The sequence below is a fragment of the Procambarus clarkii genome, unplaced genomic scaffold (assembly GCF_040958095.1).
Source record: "Procambarus clarkii isolate CNS0578487 unplaced genomic scaffold, FALCON_Pclarkii_2.0 HiC_scaffold_108, whole genome shotgun sequence".
NCBI classification, from domain to species: Eukaryota; Metazoa; Arthropoda; class Malacostraca; order Decapoda; family Cambaridae; genus Procambarus; species Procambarus clarkii.
The window spans coordinates 2,652,235-2,670,563 of NW_027189141.1; the positions used below are offsets into that span (position 1 = coordinate 2,652,235).

Sequence of the window (18,329 nt, forward strand, 5' to 3'; positions counted from 1 at the left end):
CACACTATCTCATTGCCTGGGAGAGGATTGGAGTTCTGGTTGGTTAAATACCCCAGAATTCCTACCTCTCTTGTGGCTTTGAAGGATGGTGTAGTGGATACAGCATGCAACTGCCACTTTGTTGGCCAGTGTTCGAGTCTCCTGGTCGGTTGAGTGTCTAAAAAGTTATAAACTTCAGCTACTGGAATAGGGTATTCTGTGCATTAAGCATTTGGCACTGAGTTTTCCCATATAACAGGAACCGATGAAAGAGCATTAGAGGTCCCACACTATCTCATTGCCTGGGAGAGGATTGGAGTTCTGGTTGGTTAAATACCCCAGAATTCCTACCTCTCTTATGGCTTTGAAGTATGGTGTAGTGGATACAGCATGCAACTGCCACCTTGTTGGCCAGTGTTCGAGTCTCCTGTTGGGTTGAGTGTCTAAAAAGTTATAAACTTCAGCTACTGGAATAGGGTAGTCTGTGCATTAAGCATTTGGCACTGAGTTTTCCCATATAACAGGAACCGATGAAAGAGCATTAGAGGTCCCACACTATCTCATTGCCTGGGAGAGGATTGGAGTTCTGGTTGGTTAAATACCCCAGAATTCCTACCTCTCTTATGGCTTTGAAGTATTGTGTAGTGGATACAGCATGCAACTGCCACCTTGTTGGCAAGTGTTCGAGTCTCATGGTGGGTTGAGTGTCTAAAAAGTTATAAACTTCAGCTACTGGAATAGGGTAGTCTGTGCATTAAGCATTTGGCACTGAGTTTTACCATATAACAGGAACCGATGAAAGAGCATTAGAGGTCCCACACTATCTCATTGCCTGGGAGAGGATTGGAGTTCAGGTTGGTTAAATACCCCAGAATTCCTAATTCTCTTATGGCTTTGAAGTATTGTGTAGTGGATACAGCATGCAACTGCCACCTTGTTGGCAAGTGTTCGAGTCTTCTGGTGGGTTGAGTGTCTAAAAAGTTATAAACTTCAGCTACTGGAATAGGGTAGTCTGTGCATTAAGCATTTGGCACTGAGTTTTCCCATATAACAGGAACCGATGAAAGAGCATTAGAGGTCCCACACTATCTCATTGCCTGGGAGAGGATTGAAGTTCTGGTTGGTTAAATACCCCTGAATTCCTACCTCTCTTATGGCTTTGAAGTATTGTGTAGTGGATACAGCATGCAACTGCCACCTTGTTGTCCAGTGTTCGAGTCTCCTGGTGGGTTGAGTGTCTAAAAAGTTATAAACTTCAGCTACTGGAATAGGGTAGTCTGTGCATTAAGCATTTGGCACTGAGTTTTCCCATATAACAGGAACCGATGAAAGAGCATTAGAGGTCCCACACTATATCATTGCCTGGGAGAGGATTGGAGTTCTGGTTGGTTAAATACCCCAGAATTCCTACCTCTCTTATGGCTTTGAAGTATGGTGTAGTGGATACAGCATGCAACTGCCACCTTGTTGGCCAGTGTTCGAGTCTCCTGGTGGGTTGAGTGTCTAAAAAGTTATAAACTTCAGCTACTGGAATAGGGTAGTCTGTGCATTAAGCATTTGGCACTGAGTTTTCCCATATAACAGGAACCGATGAAAGAGCATTAGAGGTCCCACACTATCTCATTGCCTGGGAGAGGATTGGAGTTCTGGTTGGTTAAATACCCCTGAATTCCTACCTCTCTTATGGCTTTGAAGTATTGTGTAGTGGATACAGCATGCAACTGCCACCTTGTTGGCAAGTGTTCGAGTCTCCTGGTGGGTTGAGTGTCTAAAAAGTTATAAACTTCAGCTACTGGAATAGGGTATTCTGTGCATTAAGCATTTGGCACTGAGTTTTCCCATATAACAGGAACCGATGAAAGAGCATTAGAGGTCCCACACTATCTCATTGCCTGGGAGAGGATTGGAGTTCTGGTTGGTTAAATACCCCAGAATTCCTACCTCTCTTATGGATTTGAAGTATGGTGTAGTGGATACAGCATGCAACTTCCACCTTGTTGGCCAGTGTTCGAGTCGCCTGGTGGGTTGAGTGTCTAAAAAGTTAGAAACTTCAGCTACTGGAATAGGGTAGTCTGTGAATTAAGCATTTGGCACTGAGTTTTTCCATATAACAGGAACCGATGAAAGAGCATTAGAGGTCCCACACTATCTCATTGCCTGGGAGAGGATTGGAGTTCTGGTTGTATAAATACCCCAGAATTCCTACCTCTCTTATGGCTTTGAAGTATGGTGTAGTGGATATAGCATGCAACTGCCACCTTGTTGGCCAGTGTTCGAGTCTCCTGGTGGGTTGAGTGTCTAAAAAGTTATAAACTTCAGCTACTGGAATAGGGTAGTCTGTGCATTAAGCATTTGGCACTGAGTTTTCCCATATAACAGGAACCGATGAAAGAGCATTAGAGGTCCCACACTATCTCATTGCCTGGGAGAGGATTGGAGTTCTGGTTGGTTAAATACCCCAGAATTCCTACCTCTCTTATGGCTTTGAAGTATGGTGTAGTGGATACAGCATGCAACTGCCACCTTGTTGGCCAGAGTTCGAGTCTCCTGGTGGGTTGAGTGTCTAAAAAGTTATAAACTTCAGCTACTGGAATAGGGTAGTCTGTGCATTAAGCATTTGGCACTGAGTTTTCCCATATAACAGGAACCGATGAAAGAGCATTAGAGGTCCCACACTATCTCATTGCCTGGGAGAGGATTGGAGTTCTGGTTGGTTAAATACCCCAGAATTCCTACCTCTCTTATGGCTTTGAAGTATGGTGTAGTGGATACAGCATGCAACTGCCACCTTGTTGGCCAGTGTTCGAGTCTCCTGGTGGGTTGAGTGTCTAAAAAGTTATAAACTTCAGCTACTGGAATAGGGTAGTCTGTGCATTAAGCATTTGGCACTGAGTTTTCCCATATAACAGGAACCGATGAAAGAGCATTAGAGGTCCCACACTATCTCATTGCCTGGGAGAGGATTGGAGTTCTGGTTGGTTAAATACCCCAGAATTCCTACCTCTCTTATGGCTTTGAAGGATGGTGTAGTGGATACAGCATGCAACTGCCACCTTGTTGGCCAGTGTTCGAGTCTCCTGGTCGGTTGAGTGTCTAAAAAGTTATAAACTTCAGCTACTGGAATAGGGTATTCTGTGCATTAAGCATTTGGCACTGAGTTTTCCCATATAACAGGAACCGATGAAAGAGCATTAGAGGTCCCACACTATCTCATTGCCTGGGAGAGGATTGGAGTTCTGGTTGGTTAAATACCCCAGAATTCCTACCTCTCTTATGGCTTTGAAGTATGGTGTAGTGGATACAGCATGCAACTGCCACCTTGTTGGCCAGTGTTCGAGTCTCCTGGTGGGTTGAGTGTCTAAAAAGTTATAAACTTCAGCTACTGGAATAGGGTAGTCTGTGCATTAAGCATTTGGCACTGAGTTTTCCCATATAACAGGAACCGATGAAAGAGCATTAGAGGTCCCACACTATCTCATTGCCTGGGAGAGGATTGGAGTTCTGGTTGGTTAAATACCCCAGAATTCCTACCTCTCTTATGGCTTTGAAGTATTGTGTAGTGGATACAGCATGCAACTGCCACCTTGTTGGCAAGTGTTCGAGTCTCCTGGTGGGTTGAGTGTCTAAAAAGTTATAAACTTCAGCTACTGGAATAGGGTATTCTGTGCATTAAGCATTTGGCACTGAGTTTTCCCATATAACAGGAACCGATGAAAGAGCATTAGAGGTCCCACACTATCTCATTGCCTGGGAGAGGATTGGAGTTCTGGTTGGTTAAATACCCCAGAATTCCTACCTCTCTTATGGCTTTGAAGTATGGTGTAGTGGATACAGCATGCAACTGCCACCTTGTTGGCAAGTGTTCGAGTCTCCTGGTGGGTTGAGTGTCTAAAAAGTTATAAACTTCAGCTACTGGAATAGGGTATTCTGTGCATTAAGCATTTGGCACTGAGTTTTCCCATATAACAGGAACCGATGAAAGAGCATTAGAGGTCCCACACTATCTCATTGCCTGGGAGAGGATTGGAGTTCTGGTTGGTTAAATACCCCAGAATTCCTACCTCTCTTATGGCTTTGAAGTATTGTGTAGTGGATACAGCATGCAACTGCCACCTTGTTGGCAAGTGTTCGAGTCTCCTGGTGGGTTGAGTGTCTAAAAAGTTATAAACTTCAGCTACTGGAATAGGGTATTCTGTGCATTAAGCATTTGGCACTGAGTTTTCCCATATAACAGGAACCGATGAAAGAGCATTAGAGGTCCCACACTATCTCATTGCCTGGGAGAGGATTGGAGTTCTGGTTGGTTAAATACCCCTGAATTCCTACCTCTCTTATGGCTTTGAAGTATTGTGTAGTGGATACAGCATGCAACTGCCACCTTGTTGGCCAGTGTTCGAGTCTCCTGGTGGGTTGAGTGTCTAAAAAGTTATAAACTTCAGCTACTGGAATAGGGTAGTCTGTGCATTAAGCATTTGGCACTGAGTTTTCCCATATAACAGGAACCGATGAAAGAGCATTAGAGGTCCACACTATCTCATTGCCTGGGAGAGGATTGGAGTTCTGGTTGGTTAAATACCCCAGAATTCCTACCTCTCTTATGGCTTTGAAGTATGGTGTAGTGGATACAGCATGCAACTGCCACCTTGTTGGCCAGAGTTCGAGTCTCCTGGTGGGTTGAGTGTCTAAAAAGTTATGAACTTCAGCTACTGGAATAGGGTAGTCTGTGCATTAAGCATTTGGCACTGAGTTTTCCCATATAACAGGAACCGATGAAAGAGCATTAGAGGTCCCACACTATCTCATTGCCTGGGAGAGGATTGGAGTTCTGGTTGGTTAAATACCCCAGAATTCCTACCTCTCTTATGGCTTTGAAGTATGGTGTAGTGGATACAGCATGCAACTGCCACCTTGTTGGCCAGTGTTCGAGTCTCCTGGTGGGTTGAGTGTCTAAAAAGTTATAAACTTCAGCTACTGGAATAGGGTAGTCTGTGCATTAAGCATTTGGCACTGAGTTTTCCCATATAACAGGAACCGATGAAAGAGCATTAGAGGTCCCACACTATCTCATTGCCTGGGAGAGGATTGGAGTTCTGGTTGGTTAAATACCCCAGAATTCCTACCTTTCTTATGGCTTTGAAGGATGGTGTAGTGGATACAGCATGCAACTGCCACCTTGTTGGCCAGTGTTCGAGTCTCCTGGTCGGTTGAGTGTCTAAAAAGTTATAAACTTCAGCTACTGGAATAGGGTATTCTGTGCATTAAGCATTTGGCACTGAGTTTTCCCATATAACAGGAACCGATGAAAGAGCATTAGAGGTCCCACACTATCTCATTGCCTGGGAGAGGATTGGAGTTCTGGTTGGTTAAATACCCCAGAATTCCTACCTCTCTTATGGCTTTGAAGTATTGTGTAGTGGATACAGCATGCAACTGCCACCTTGTTGGCAAGTGTTCGAGTCTCCTGGTGGGTTGAGTGTCTAAAAAGTTATAAACTTCAGCTACTGGAATAGGGTATTCTGTGCATTAAGGGGGCGATAGTTAGGGTTCATAAAAGTTGTTCTAGTGCAATGAAAATTTATTGACGTGTTACACGTGAAGAGGGCTGCAAGTGGTCCAAGTTTCAGCATCGCAGCCTAAATAGAGAGGGAGAAAAAAAAAAAAAACTTTTTTTAACCATTTTTTTACATGTTTTAAAGTTGATATAACAAATACAAATATCAACTGATATTATTTCTATGATACTCAGCTATCACAATACTATATAATAAAGGTTGTCTAGTGGCATTATTATCCCAAACCTATTTAGTGCAATAATACAAATTTTCAAAGTTCACCCAAAAAATTATGCAACAAAATGATGTTTATAAATATATATAAAATCAATAAATGATCTTAGGGGAAATATATAACTTGAGTTTTTAGAGGCACAGACTCTACATATAATGTGCAAGTTCCATGTAAATTGAATAATAAATAAAAAAGTTATTCAACCATATAGTTGCAAATTAGTTACCTGTAAAAAATGAAGGTCAAAGTTCAGCCACCTTTGGCTGAGGTTGATGAACTACCAATTTCAATCAAAATTACCACCCTTGTAGATTGGCATTCCTTCAGTAAGGTGTGTAAGTTCCATGAAGATCGCCTGATAAAAAAAAAAAAAAAAAAAATTATTAAAAAAAAAATAAAAAAAAAAAAAAAAAATAAATAAAAAAAAAGACAGCAGCTTTATATTTACAATTATTTATGATATAGATCAAGATATCAAGATATAAAACATAATACATACTAACCTAATATAATTGGTCTGAAATATGCAACATCTTGCAACATCAAGAGGGAGAACGTCTTGAGTTGCAGGTCTAAGATCTTGAGTGGCAGGTGCCGCAGGTGGTGTGGCAGGTGCCACAGGTGGTGTGGCAGGTGCAGCAGGAGGTGTGGCAGGTGCCACAGAGGTGTGGCAGGTGCCACAGGAGGTGTGGGTGCCTGGGTGTGAGGCGAGGTAGTGTGTTGTGGGGGCGGGAGGCTGCCCTCTCTCTTCACTCAAGGGAACTCTTGTTTTGCCTCAGTGTGGCTTTACGCTCCTTCTTTACTTGGCTAACACGTAGAGCTCTTGCCTTTAGAGCTTTCTTCTTGTCCGATACTATATCCATTGTGCAGTATATGCAAGAAAATACGATCTGTGCGAGCGCGTCAGGCATGCGACCGCCGGCACAGACACTGAGAGGGTGACTAAGCCAGAGTAATCGGATTATAGCCCCTCCCTCTCACAGAAGACAGTTGCCAGCGAGTGTGTTTATAATTTGTATATGCATAACAAGATATTCTCCACTCTATTGCGAAATACTAGACGCTTACAACGTATGACGCATCACCCTACGGCGCACCCGAGCCGCGAGGACCAGATTTCGGGCAATTGCGGCTGGAAAATTTGCTCTAATTACGTTATTTATTATCATAACATTAAACGGTTTGCACCACGGTGTTGCCAGAACGTTGTAGTATTTTTATAAATTTTTCGTGTTTGGCCGAATTTTTTCGGCCAAACAATTATAACGCCACCTTAAGCATTTGGCACTGAGTTTTCCCATATAACAGGAACCGATGAAAGAGCATTAGAGGTCCCACACTATCTCATTGCCTGGGAGAGGATTGGAGTTCTGGTTGGTTAAATACCCCAGAATTCCTACCTCTCTTATGGCTTTGAAGTATGGTGTAGTGGATACAGCATGCAACTGCCACCTTGTTGGCAAGTGTTCGAGTCTCCTGGTGGGTTGAGTGTCTAAAAAGTTATAAACTTCAGCTACTGGAATAGGGTATTCTGTGCATTAAGCATTTGGCACTGAGTTTTCCCATATAACAGGAACCGATGAAAGAGCATTAGAGGTCCCACACTATCTCATTGCCTGGGAGAGGATTGGAGTTCTGGTTGGTTAAATACCCCAGAATTCCTACCTCTCTTATGGCTTTGAAGTATTGTGTAGTGGATACAGCATGCAACTGCCACCTTGTTGGCAAGTGTTCGAGTCTCCTGGTGGGTTGAGTGTCTAAAAAGTTATAAACTTCAGCTACTGGAATAGGGTATTCTGTGCATTAAGCATTTGGCACTGAGTTTTCCCATATAACAGGAACCGATGAAAGAGCATTAGAGGTCCCACACTATCTCATTGCCTGGGAGAGGATTGGAGTTCTGGTTGGTTAAATACCCCTGAATTCCTACCTCTCTTATGGCTTTGAAGTATTGTGTAGTGGATACAGCATGCAACTGCCACCTTGTTGGCCAGTGTTCGAGTCTCCTGGTGGGTTGAGTGTCTAAAAAGTTATAAACTTCAGCTACTGGAATAGGGTAGTCTGTGCATTAAGCATTTGGCACTGAGTTTTCCCATATAACAGGAACCGATGAAAGAGCATTAGAGGTCCACACTATCTCATTGCCTGGGAGAGGATTGGAGTTCTGGTTGGTTAAATACCCCAGAATTCCTACCTCTCTTATGGCTTTGAAGTATGGTGTAGTGGATACAGCATGCAACTGCCACCTTGTTGGCCAGAGTTCGAGTCTCCTGGTGGGTTGAGTGTCTAAAAAGTTATAAACTTCAGCTACTGGAATAGGGTAGTCTGTGCATTAAGCATTTGGCACTGAGTTTTCCCATATAACAGGAACCGATGAAAGAGCATTAGAGGTCCCACACTATCTCATTGCCTGGGAGAGGATTGGAGTTCTGGTTGGTTAAATACCCCAGAATTCCTACCTCTCTTATGGCTTTGAAGTATGGTGTAGTGGATACAGCATGCAACTGCCACCTTGTTGGCCAGTGTTCGAGTCTCCTGGTGGGTTGAGTGTCTAAAAAGTTATAAACTTCAGCTACTGGAATAGGGTAGTCTGTGCATTAAGCATTTGGCACTGAGTTTTCCCATATAACAGGAACCGATGAAAGAGCATTAGAGGTCCCACACTATCTCATTGCCTGGGAGAGGATTGGAGTTCTGGTTGGTTAAATACCCCAGAATTCCTACCTCTCTTATGGCTTTGAAGGATGGTGTAGTGGATACAGCATGCAACTGCCACCTTGTTGGCCAGTGTTCGAGTCTCCTGGTCGGTTGAGTGTCTAAAAAGTTATAAACTTCAGCTACTGGAATAGGGTATTCTGTGCATTAAGCATTTGGCACTGAGTTTTCCCATATAACAGGAACCGATGAAAGAGCATTAGAGGTCCCACACTATCTCATTGCCTGGGAGAGGATTGGAGTTCTGGTTGGTTAAATACCCCAGAATTCCTACCTCTCTTATGGCTTTGAAGTATGGTGTAGTGGATACAGCATGCAACTGCCACCTTGTTGGCAAGTGTTCGAGTCTCCTGGTGGGTTGAGTGTCTAAAAAGTTATAAACTTCAGCTACTGGAATAGGGTATTCTGTGCATTAAGCATTTGGCACTGAGTTTTCCCATATAACAGGAACCGATGAAAGAGCATTAGAGGTCCCACACTATCTCATTGCCTGGGAGAGGATTGGAGTTCTGGTTGGTTAAATACCCCAGAATTCCTACCTCTCTTATGGCTTTGAAGTATGGTGTAGTGGATACAGCATGCAACTGCCACCTTGTTGATCAGTGTTCGAGTCTCCTGGTGGGTTGAGTGTCTAAAAAGTTAGAAACTTCAGCTACTGGAATAGGGTAGTCTGTGAATTAAGCATTTGGCACTGAGTTTTTCCATATAACAGGAACCGATGAAAGAGCATTAGAGGTCCCACACTATCTCATTGCCTGGGAGAGGATTGGAGTTCTGGTTGGATAAATACCCCAGAATTCCTACCTCTCTTATGGCTTTGAAGTATGGTGTAGTGGATATAGCATGCAACTGCCACCTTGTTGGCCAGTGTTCGAGTCTCCTGGTGGGTTGAGTGTCTAAAAAGTTATAAACTTCAGCTACTGGAATAGGGTAGTCTGTGCATTAAGCATTTGGCACTGAGTTTTCCCATATAACAGGAACCGATGAAAGAGCATTAGAGGTCCCACACTATCTCATTGCCTGGGAGAGGATTGGAGTTCTGGTTGGTTAAATACCCCAGAATTCCTACCTCTCTTATGGCTTTGAAGTATGGTGTAGTGGATACAGCATGCAACTGCCACCTTGTTGGCCAGAGTTCGAGTCTCCTGGTGGGTTGAGTGTCTAAAAAGTTATAAACTTCAGCTACTGGAATAGGGTAGTCTGTGCATTAAGCATTTGGCACTGAGTTTTCCCATATAACAGGAACCGATGAAAGAGCATTAGAGGTCCCACACTATCTCATTGCCTGGGAGAGGATTGGAGTTCTGGTTGGTTAAATACCCCAGAATTCCTACCTCTCTTATGGCTTTGAAGTATGGTGTAGTGGATACAGCATGCAACTGCCACCTTGTTGGCCAGTGTTCGAGTCTCCTGGTGGGTTGAGTGTCTAAAAAGTTATAAACTTCAGCTACTGGAATAGGGTAGTCTGTGCATTAAGCATTTGGCACTGAGTTTTCCCATATAACAGGAACCGATGAAAGAGCATTAGAGGTCCCACACTATCTCATTGCCTGGGAGAGGATTGGAGTTCTGGTTGGTTAAATACCCCAGAATTCCTACCTCTCTTATGGCTTTGAAGTATGGTGTAGTGGATACAGCATGCAACTGCCACCTTGTTGGCCAGTGTTCGAGTCTCCTGGTGGGTTGAGTGTCTAAAAAGTTATAAACTTCAGCTACTGGAATAGGGTAGTCTGTGCATTAAGCATTTGGCACTGAGTTTTCCCATATAACAGGAACCGATGAAAGAGCATTAGAGGTCCCACACTATCTCATTGCCTGGGAGAGGATTGGAGTTCTGGTTGGTTAAATACCCCAGAATTCCTACCTCTCTTATGGCTTTGAAGTATTGTGTAGTGGATACAGCATGCAACTGCCACCTTGTTGGCAAGTGTTCGAGTCTCCTGGTGGGTTGAGTGTCTAAAAAGTTATAAACTTCAGCTACTGGAATAGGGTATTCTGTGCATTAAGCATTTGGCACTGAGTTTTCCCATATAACAGGAACCGATGAAAGAGCATTAGAGGTCCCACACTATCTCATTGCCTGGGAGAGGATTGGAGTTCTGGTTGGTTAAATACCCAAGAATTCCTACCTCTCTTATGGCTTTGAAGTATGGTGTAGTGGATACAGCATGCAACTGCCACCTTGTTGGCAAGTGTTCGAGTCTCCTGGTGGGTTGAGTGTCTAAAAAGTTATAAACTTCAGCTACTGGAATAGGGTATTCTGTGCATTAAGCATTTGGCACTGAGTTTTCCCATATAACAGGAACCGATGAAAGAGCATTAGAGGTCCCACACTATCTCATTGCCTGGGAGAGGATTGGAGTTCTGGTTGGTTAAATACCCCAGAATTCCTACCTCTCTTATGGCTTTGAAGTATTGTGTAGTGGATACAGCATGCAACTGCCACCTTGTTGGCAAGTGTTCGAGTCTCCTGGTGGGTTGAGTGTCTAAAAAGTTATAAACTTCAGCTACTGGAATAGGGTATTCTGTGCATTAAGCATTTGGCACTGAGTTTTCCCATATAACAGGAACCGATGAAAGAGCATTAGAGGTCCCACACTATCTCATTGCCTGGGAGAGGATTGGAGTTCTGGTTGGTTAAATACCCCTGAATTCCTACCTCTCTTATGGCTTTGAAGTATTGTGTAGTGGATACAGCATGCAACTGCCACCTTGTTGGCCAGTGTTCGAGTCTCCTGGTGGGTTAAGTGTCTAAAAAGTTATAAACTTCAGCTACTGGAATAGGGTAGTCTGTGCATTAAGCATTTGGCACTGAGTTTTCCCATATAACAGGAACCGATGAAAGAGCATTAGAGGTCCCACACTATCTCATTGCCTGGGAGAGGATTGGAGTTCTGGTTGATTAAATACCCCAGAATTCCTACCTCTCTTATGGCTTTGAAGTATGGTGTAGTGGATACAGCATGCAACTGCCACCTTGTTGGCAAGTGTTCGAGTCTCCTGGTGGGTTGAGTGTCTAAAAAGTTATAAACTTCAGCTACTGGAATAGGGTATTCTGTGCATTAAGCATTTGGCACTGAGTTTTCCCATATAACAGGAACCGATGAAAGAGCATTAGAGGTCCCACACTATCTCATTGCCTGGGAGAGGATTGGAGTTCTGGTTGGTTAAATACCCCAGAATTCCTACCTCTCTTATGGCTTTGAAGTATGGTGTAGTGGATACAGCATGCAACTGCCACCTTGTTGGCCAGTGTTCGAGTCTCCTGGTGGGTTGAGTGTCTAAAAAGTTAGAAACTTCAGCTACTGGAATAGGGTAGTCTGTGAATTAAGCATTTGGCACTGAGTTTTTCCATATAACAGGAACCGATGAAAGAGCATTAGAGGTCCCACACTATCTCATTGCCTGGGAGAGGATTGGAGTTCTGGTTGGATAAATACCCCAGAATTCCTACCTCTCTTATGGCTTTGAAGTATGGTGTAGTGGATATAGCATGCAACTGCCACCTTGTTGGCCAGTGTTCGAGTCTCCTGGTGGGTTGAGTGTCTAAAAAGTTATAAACTTCAGCTACTGGAATAGGGTAGTCTGTGCATTAAGCATTTGGCACTGAGTTTTCCCATATAACAGGAACCGATGAAAGAGCATTAGAGGTCCCACACTATCTCATTGCCTGGGAGAGGATTGGAGTTCTGGTTGGTTAAATACCCCTGAATTCCTACCTCTCTTATGGCTTTGAAGTATTGTGTAGTGGATACAGCATGCAACTGCCACCTTGTTGGCCAGTGTTCGAGTCTCCTGGTGGGTTGAGTGTCTAAAAAGTTATAAACTTCAGCTACTGGAATAGGGTAGTCTGTGCATTAAGCATTTGGCACTGAGTTTTCCCATATAACAGGAACCGATGAAAGAGCATTAGAGGTCCCACACTATCTCATTGCCTGAGAGAGGATTGGAGTTCTGGTTGGTTAAATACCCCAGAATTCCTACCTCTCTTATGGCTTTGAAGTATGGTGTAGTGGATACAGCATGCAACTGCCACCTTGTTGGCCAGTGTTCGAGTCTCCTGGTGGGTTGAGTGTCTAAAAAGTTATAAACTTCAGCTACTGGAATAGGGTAGTCTGTGCATTAAGCATTTGGCACTGAGTTTTCCCATATAACAGGAACCGATGAAAGAGCATTAGAGGTCCCACACTATCTCATTGCCTGGGAGAGGATTGGAGTTCTGGTGGTTAAATACCCCAGAATTCCTACCTCTCTTATGGCTTTGAAGTATGGTGTAGTGGATACAGCATGCAACTGCCACCTTGTTGGCCAGTGTTCGAGTCTCCTGGTGGGTTGAGTGTCTAAAAAGTTATAAACTTCAGCTACTGGAATAGGGTAGTCTGTGCATTAAGCATTTGGCACTGAGTTTTCCCATATAACAGGAACCGATGAAAGAGCATTAGAGGTCCCACACTATCTCATTGCCTGAGAGAGGATTGGAGTTCTGGTTGGTTAAATACCCCAGAATTCCTACCTCTCTTATGGCTTTGAAGTATGGTGTAGTGGATACAGCATGCAACTGCCACCTTGTTGGCCAGTGTTCGAGTCTCCTGGTGGGTTGAGTGTCTAAAAAGTTATAAACTTCAGCTACTGGAATAGGGTAGTCTGTGCATTAAGCATTTGGCACTGAGTTTTCCCATATAACAGGAACCGATGAAAGAGCATTAGAGGTCCCACACTATCTCATTGCCTGGGAGAGGATTGGAGTTCTGGTTGGTTAAATACCCCAGAATTCCTACCTCTCTTATGGCTTTGAAGTATGGTGTAGTGGATACAGCATGCAACTGCCACCTTGTTGGCCAGTGTTCGAGTCTCCTGGTGGGTTGAGTGTCTAAAAAGTTATAAACTTCAGCTACTGGAATAGGGTAGTCTGTGCATTAAGCATTTGGCACTGAGTTTTCCCATATAACAGGAACCGATGAAAGAGCATTAGAGGTCCCACACTATCTCATTGCCTGGGAGAGGATTGGAGTTCTGGTTGGTTAAATACCCCAGAATTCCTACCTCTCTTATGGCTTTGAAGTATGGTGTAGTGGATACAGCATGCAACTGCCACCTTGTTGGCCAGTGTTCGAGTCTCCTGGTGGGTTGAGTGTCTAAAAAGTTATAAACTTCAGCTACTGGAATAGGGTAGTCTGTGCATTAAGCATTTGGCACTGAGTTTTCCCATATAACAGGAACCGATGAAAGAGCATTAGAGGTCCCACACTATCTCATTGCCTGGGAGAGGATTGGAGTTCTGGTTGGTTAAATACCCCAGAATTCCTACCTCTCTTATGGCTTTGAAGTATGGTGTAGTGGATACAGCATGCAACTGCCACCTTGTTGGCCAGTGTTCGAGTCTCCTGGTGGGTTGAGTGTCTAAAAAGTTATAAACTTCAGCTACTGGAATAGGGTAGTCTGTGCATTAAGCATTTGGCACTGAGTTTTCCCATATAACAGGAACCGATGAAAGAGCATTAGAGGTCCCACACTATCTCATTGCCTGGGAGAGGATTGGAGTTCTGGTTGGTTAAATACCCCAGAATTCCTACCTCTCTTATGGCTTTGAAGTATGGTGTAGTGGATACAGCATGCAACTGCCACCTTGTTGGCCAGTGTTCGAGTCTCCTGGTGGGTTGAGTGTCTAAAAAGTTATAAACTTCAGCTACTGGAATAGGGTAGTCTGTGCATTAAGCATTTGGCACTGAGTTTTCCCATATAACAGGAACCGATGAAAGAGCATTAGAGGTCCCACACTATCTCATTGCCTGGGAGAGGATTGGAGTTCTGGTTGGTTAAATACCCCAGAATTCCTACCTCTCTTATGGCTTTGAAGTATGGTGTAGTGGATACAGCATGCAACTGCCACCTTGTTGGCCAGTGTTCGAGTCTCCTGGTGGGTTGAGTGTCTAAAAAGTTATAAACTTCAGCTACTGGAATAGGGTAGTCTGTGCATTAAGCATTTGGCACTGAGTTTTCCCATATAACAGGAACCGATGAAAGAGCATTAGAGGTCCCACACTATCTCATTGCCTGGGAGAGGATTGGAGTTCTGGTTGGTTAAATACCCAGAATTCCTACCTCTCTTATGGCTTTGAAGTATGGTGTAGTGGATACAGCATGCAACTGCCACCTTGTTGGCCAGTGTTCGAGTCTCCTGGTGGGTTGAGTGTCTAAAAAGTTATAAACTTCAGCTACTGGAATAGGGTAGTCTGTGCATTAAGCATTTGGCACTGAGTTTTCCCATATAACAGGAACCGATGAAAGAGCATTAGAGGTCCCACACTATCTCATTGCCTGGGAGAGGATTGGAGTTCTGGTTGGTTAAATACCCCAGAATTCCTACCTCTCTTATGGCTTTGAAGTATGGTGTAGTGGATACAGCATGCAACTGCCACCTTGTTGGCCAGTGTTCGAGTCTCCTGGTGGGTTGAGTGTCTAAAAAGTTATAAACTTCAGCTACTGGAATAGGGTAGTCTGTGCATTAAGCATTTGGCACTGAGTTTTCCCATATAACAGGAACCGATGAAAGAGCATTAGAGGTCCCACACTATCTCATTGCCTGGGAGAGGATTGGAGTTCTGGTTGGTTAAATACCCCAGAATTCCTACCTCTCTTATGGCTTTGAAGTATGGTGTAGTGGATACAGCATGCAACTGCCACCTTGTTGGCCAGTGTTCGAGTCTCCTGGTGGGTTGAGTGTCTAAAAAGTTATAAACTTCAGCTACTGGAATAGGGTAGTCTGTGCATTAAGCATTTGGCACTGAGTTTTCCCATATAACAGGAACCGATGAAAGAGCATTAGAGGTCCCACACTATCTCATTGCCTGGGAGAGGATTGGAGTTCTGGTTGGTTAAATACCCCAGAATTCCTACCTCTCTTATGGCTTTGAAGTATGGTGTAGTGGATACAGCATGCAACTGCCACCTTGTTGGCCAGTGTTCGAGTCTCCTGGTGGGTTGAGTGTCTAAAAAGTTATAAACTTCAGCTACTGGAATAGGGTAGTCTGTGCATTAAGCATTTGGCACTGAGTTTTCCCATATAACAGGAACCGATGAAAGAGCATTAGAGGTCCCACACTATCTCATTGCCTGGGAGAGGATTGGAGTTCTGGTTGGTTAAATACCCCAGAATTCCTACCTCTCTTATGGCTTTGAAGTATGGTGTAGTGGATACAGCATGCAACTGCCACCTTGTTGGCCAGTGTTCGAGTCTCCTGGTGGGTTGAGTGTCTAAAAAGTTATAAACTTCAGCTACTGGAATAGGGTAGTCTGTGCATTAAGCATTTGGCACTGAGTTTTCCCATATAACAGGAACCGATGAAAGAGCATTAGAGGTCCCACACTATCTCATTGCCTGGGAGAGGATTGGAGTTCTGGTTGGTTAAATACCCCAGAATTCCTACCTCTCTTATGGCTTTGAAGTATGGTGTAGTGGATACAGCATGCAACTGCCACCTTGTTGGCCAGTGTTCGAGTCTCCTGGTGGGTTGAGTGTCTAAAAAGTTATAAACTTCAGCTACTGGAATAGGGTAGTCTGTGCATTAAGCATTTGGCACTGAGTTTTCCCATATAACAGGAACCGATGAAAGAGCATTAGAGGTCCCACACTATCTCATTGCCTGGGAGAGGATTGGAGTTCTGGTTGGTTAAATACCCCAGAATTCCTACCTCTCTTATGGCTTTGAAGTATGGTGTAGTGGATACAGCATGCAACTGCCACCTTGTTGGCCAGTGTTCGAGTCTCCTGGTGGGTTGAGTGTCTAAAAAGTTATAAACTTCAGCTACTGGAATAGGGTAGTCTGTGCATTAAGCATTTGGCACTGAGTTTTCCCATATAACAGGAACCGATGAAAGAGCATTAGAGGTCCCACACTATCTCATTGCCTGGGAGAGGATTGGAGTTCTGGTTGGTTAAATACCCCAGAATTCCTACCTCTCTTATGGCTTTGAAGTATGGTGTAGTGGATACAGCATGCAACTGCCACCTTGTTGGCCAGTGTTCGAGTCTCCTGGTGGGTTGAGTGTCTAAAAAGTTATAAACTTCAGCTACTGGAATAGGGTAGTCTGTGCATTAAGCATTTGGCACTGAGTTTTCCCATATAACAGGAACCGATGAAAGAGCATTAGAGGTCCCACACTATCTCATTGCCTGGGAGAGGATTGGAGTTCTGGTTGGTTAAATACCCCAGAATTCCTACCTCTCTTATGGCTTTGAAGTATGGTGTAGTGGATACAGCATGCAACTGCCACCTTGTTGGCCAGTGTTCGAGTCTCCTGGTGGGTTGAGTGTCTAAAAAGTTATAAACTTCAGCTACTGGAATAGGGTAGTCTGTGCATTAAGCATTTGGCACTGAGTTTTCCCATATAACAGGAACCGATGAAAGAGCATTAGAGGTCCCACACTATCTCATTGCCTGGGAGAGGATTGGAGTTCTGGTTGGTTAAATACCCCAGAATTCCTACCTCTCTTATGGCTTTGAAGTATGGTGTAGTGGATACAGCATGCAACTGCCACCTTGTTGGCCAGTGTTCGAGTCTCCTGGTGGGTTGAGTGTCTAAAAAGTTATAAACTTCAGCTACTGGAATAGGGTAGTCTGTGCATTAAGCATTTGGCACTGAGTTTTCCCATATAACAGGAACCGATGAAAGAGCATTAGAGGTCCCACACTATCTCATTGCCTGGGAGAGGATTGGAGTTCTGGTTGGTTAAATACCCCAGAATTCCTACCTCTCTTATGGCTTTGAAGTATGGTGTAGTGGATACAGCATGCAACTGCCACCTTGTTGGCCAGTGTTCGAGTCTCCTGGTGGGTTGAGTGTCTAAAAAGTTATAAACTTCAGCTACTGGAATAGGGTAGTCTGTGCATTAAGCATTTGGCACTGAGTTTTCCCATATAACAGGAACCGATGAAAGAGCATTAGAGGTCCCACACTATCTCATTGCCTGGGAGAGGATTGGAGTTCTGGTTGGTTAAATACCCCAGAATTCCTACCTCTCTTATGGCTTTGAAGTATGGTGTAGTGGATACAGCATGCAACTGCCACCTTGTTGGCCAGTGTTCGAGTCTCCTGGTGGGTTGAGTGTCTAAAAAGTTATAAACTTCAGCTACTGGAATAGGGTAGTCTGTGCATTAAGCATTTGGCACTGAGTTTTCCCATATAACAGGAACCGATGAAAGAGCATTAGAGGTCCCACACTATCTCATTGCCTGGGAGAGGATTGGAGTTCTGGTTGGTTAAATACCCCAGAATTCCTACCTCTCTTATGGCTTTGAAGTATGGTGTAGTGGATACAGCATGCAACTGCCACCTTGTTGGCCAGTGTTCGAGTCTCCTGGTGGGTTGAGTGTCTAAAAAGTTATAAACTTCAGCTACTGGAATAGGGTAGTCTGTGCATTAAGCATTTGGCACTGAGTTTTCCCATATAACAGGAACCGATGAAAGAGCATTAGAGGTCCCACACTATCTCATTGCCTGGGAGAGGATTGGAGTTCTGGTTGGTTAAATACCCCAGAATTCCTACCTCTCTTATGGCTTTGAAGTATGGTGTAGTGGATACAGCATGCAACTGCCACCTTGTTGGCCAGTGTTCGAGTCTCCTGGTGGGTTGAGTGTCTAAAAAGTTATAAACTTCAGCTACTGGAATAGGGTAGTCTGTGCATTAAGCATTTGGCACTGAGTTTTCCCATATAACAGGAACCGATGAAAGAGCATTAGAGGTCCCACACTATCTCATTGCCTGGGAGAGGATTGGAGTTCTGGTTGGTTAAATACCCCAGAATTCCTACCTCTCTTATGGCTTTGAAGTATGGTGTAGTGGATAC

General features: G+C 44.0%; 1 long non-coding RNA gene across 1 annotated transcript; it reads right to left on the minus strand.

Moving 5' to 3' along the window:
• Positions 1 to 5,539: 5,539 nt before the first annotated feature.
• LOC123750541 (uncharacterized) lies at positions 5,540 to 7,047 on the minus strand. Its single transcript, XR_011226286.1, has 3 exons — positions 6,270 to 7,047; positions 5,993 to 6,121; positions 5,540 to 5,612 (listed from the first exon to the last, which is right to left on the minus strand). It is a non-coding gene; the product is annotated as an uncharacterized lncRNA (long non-coding RNA).
• Between the last annotated feature and the right edge of the window lie 11,282 nt (positions 7,048 to 18,329).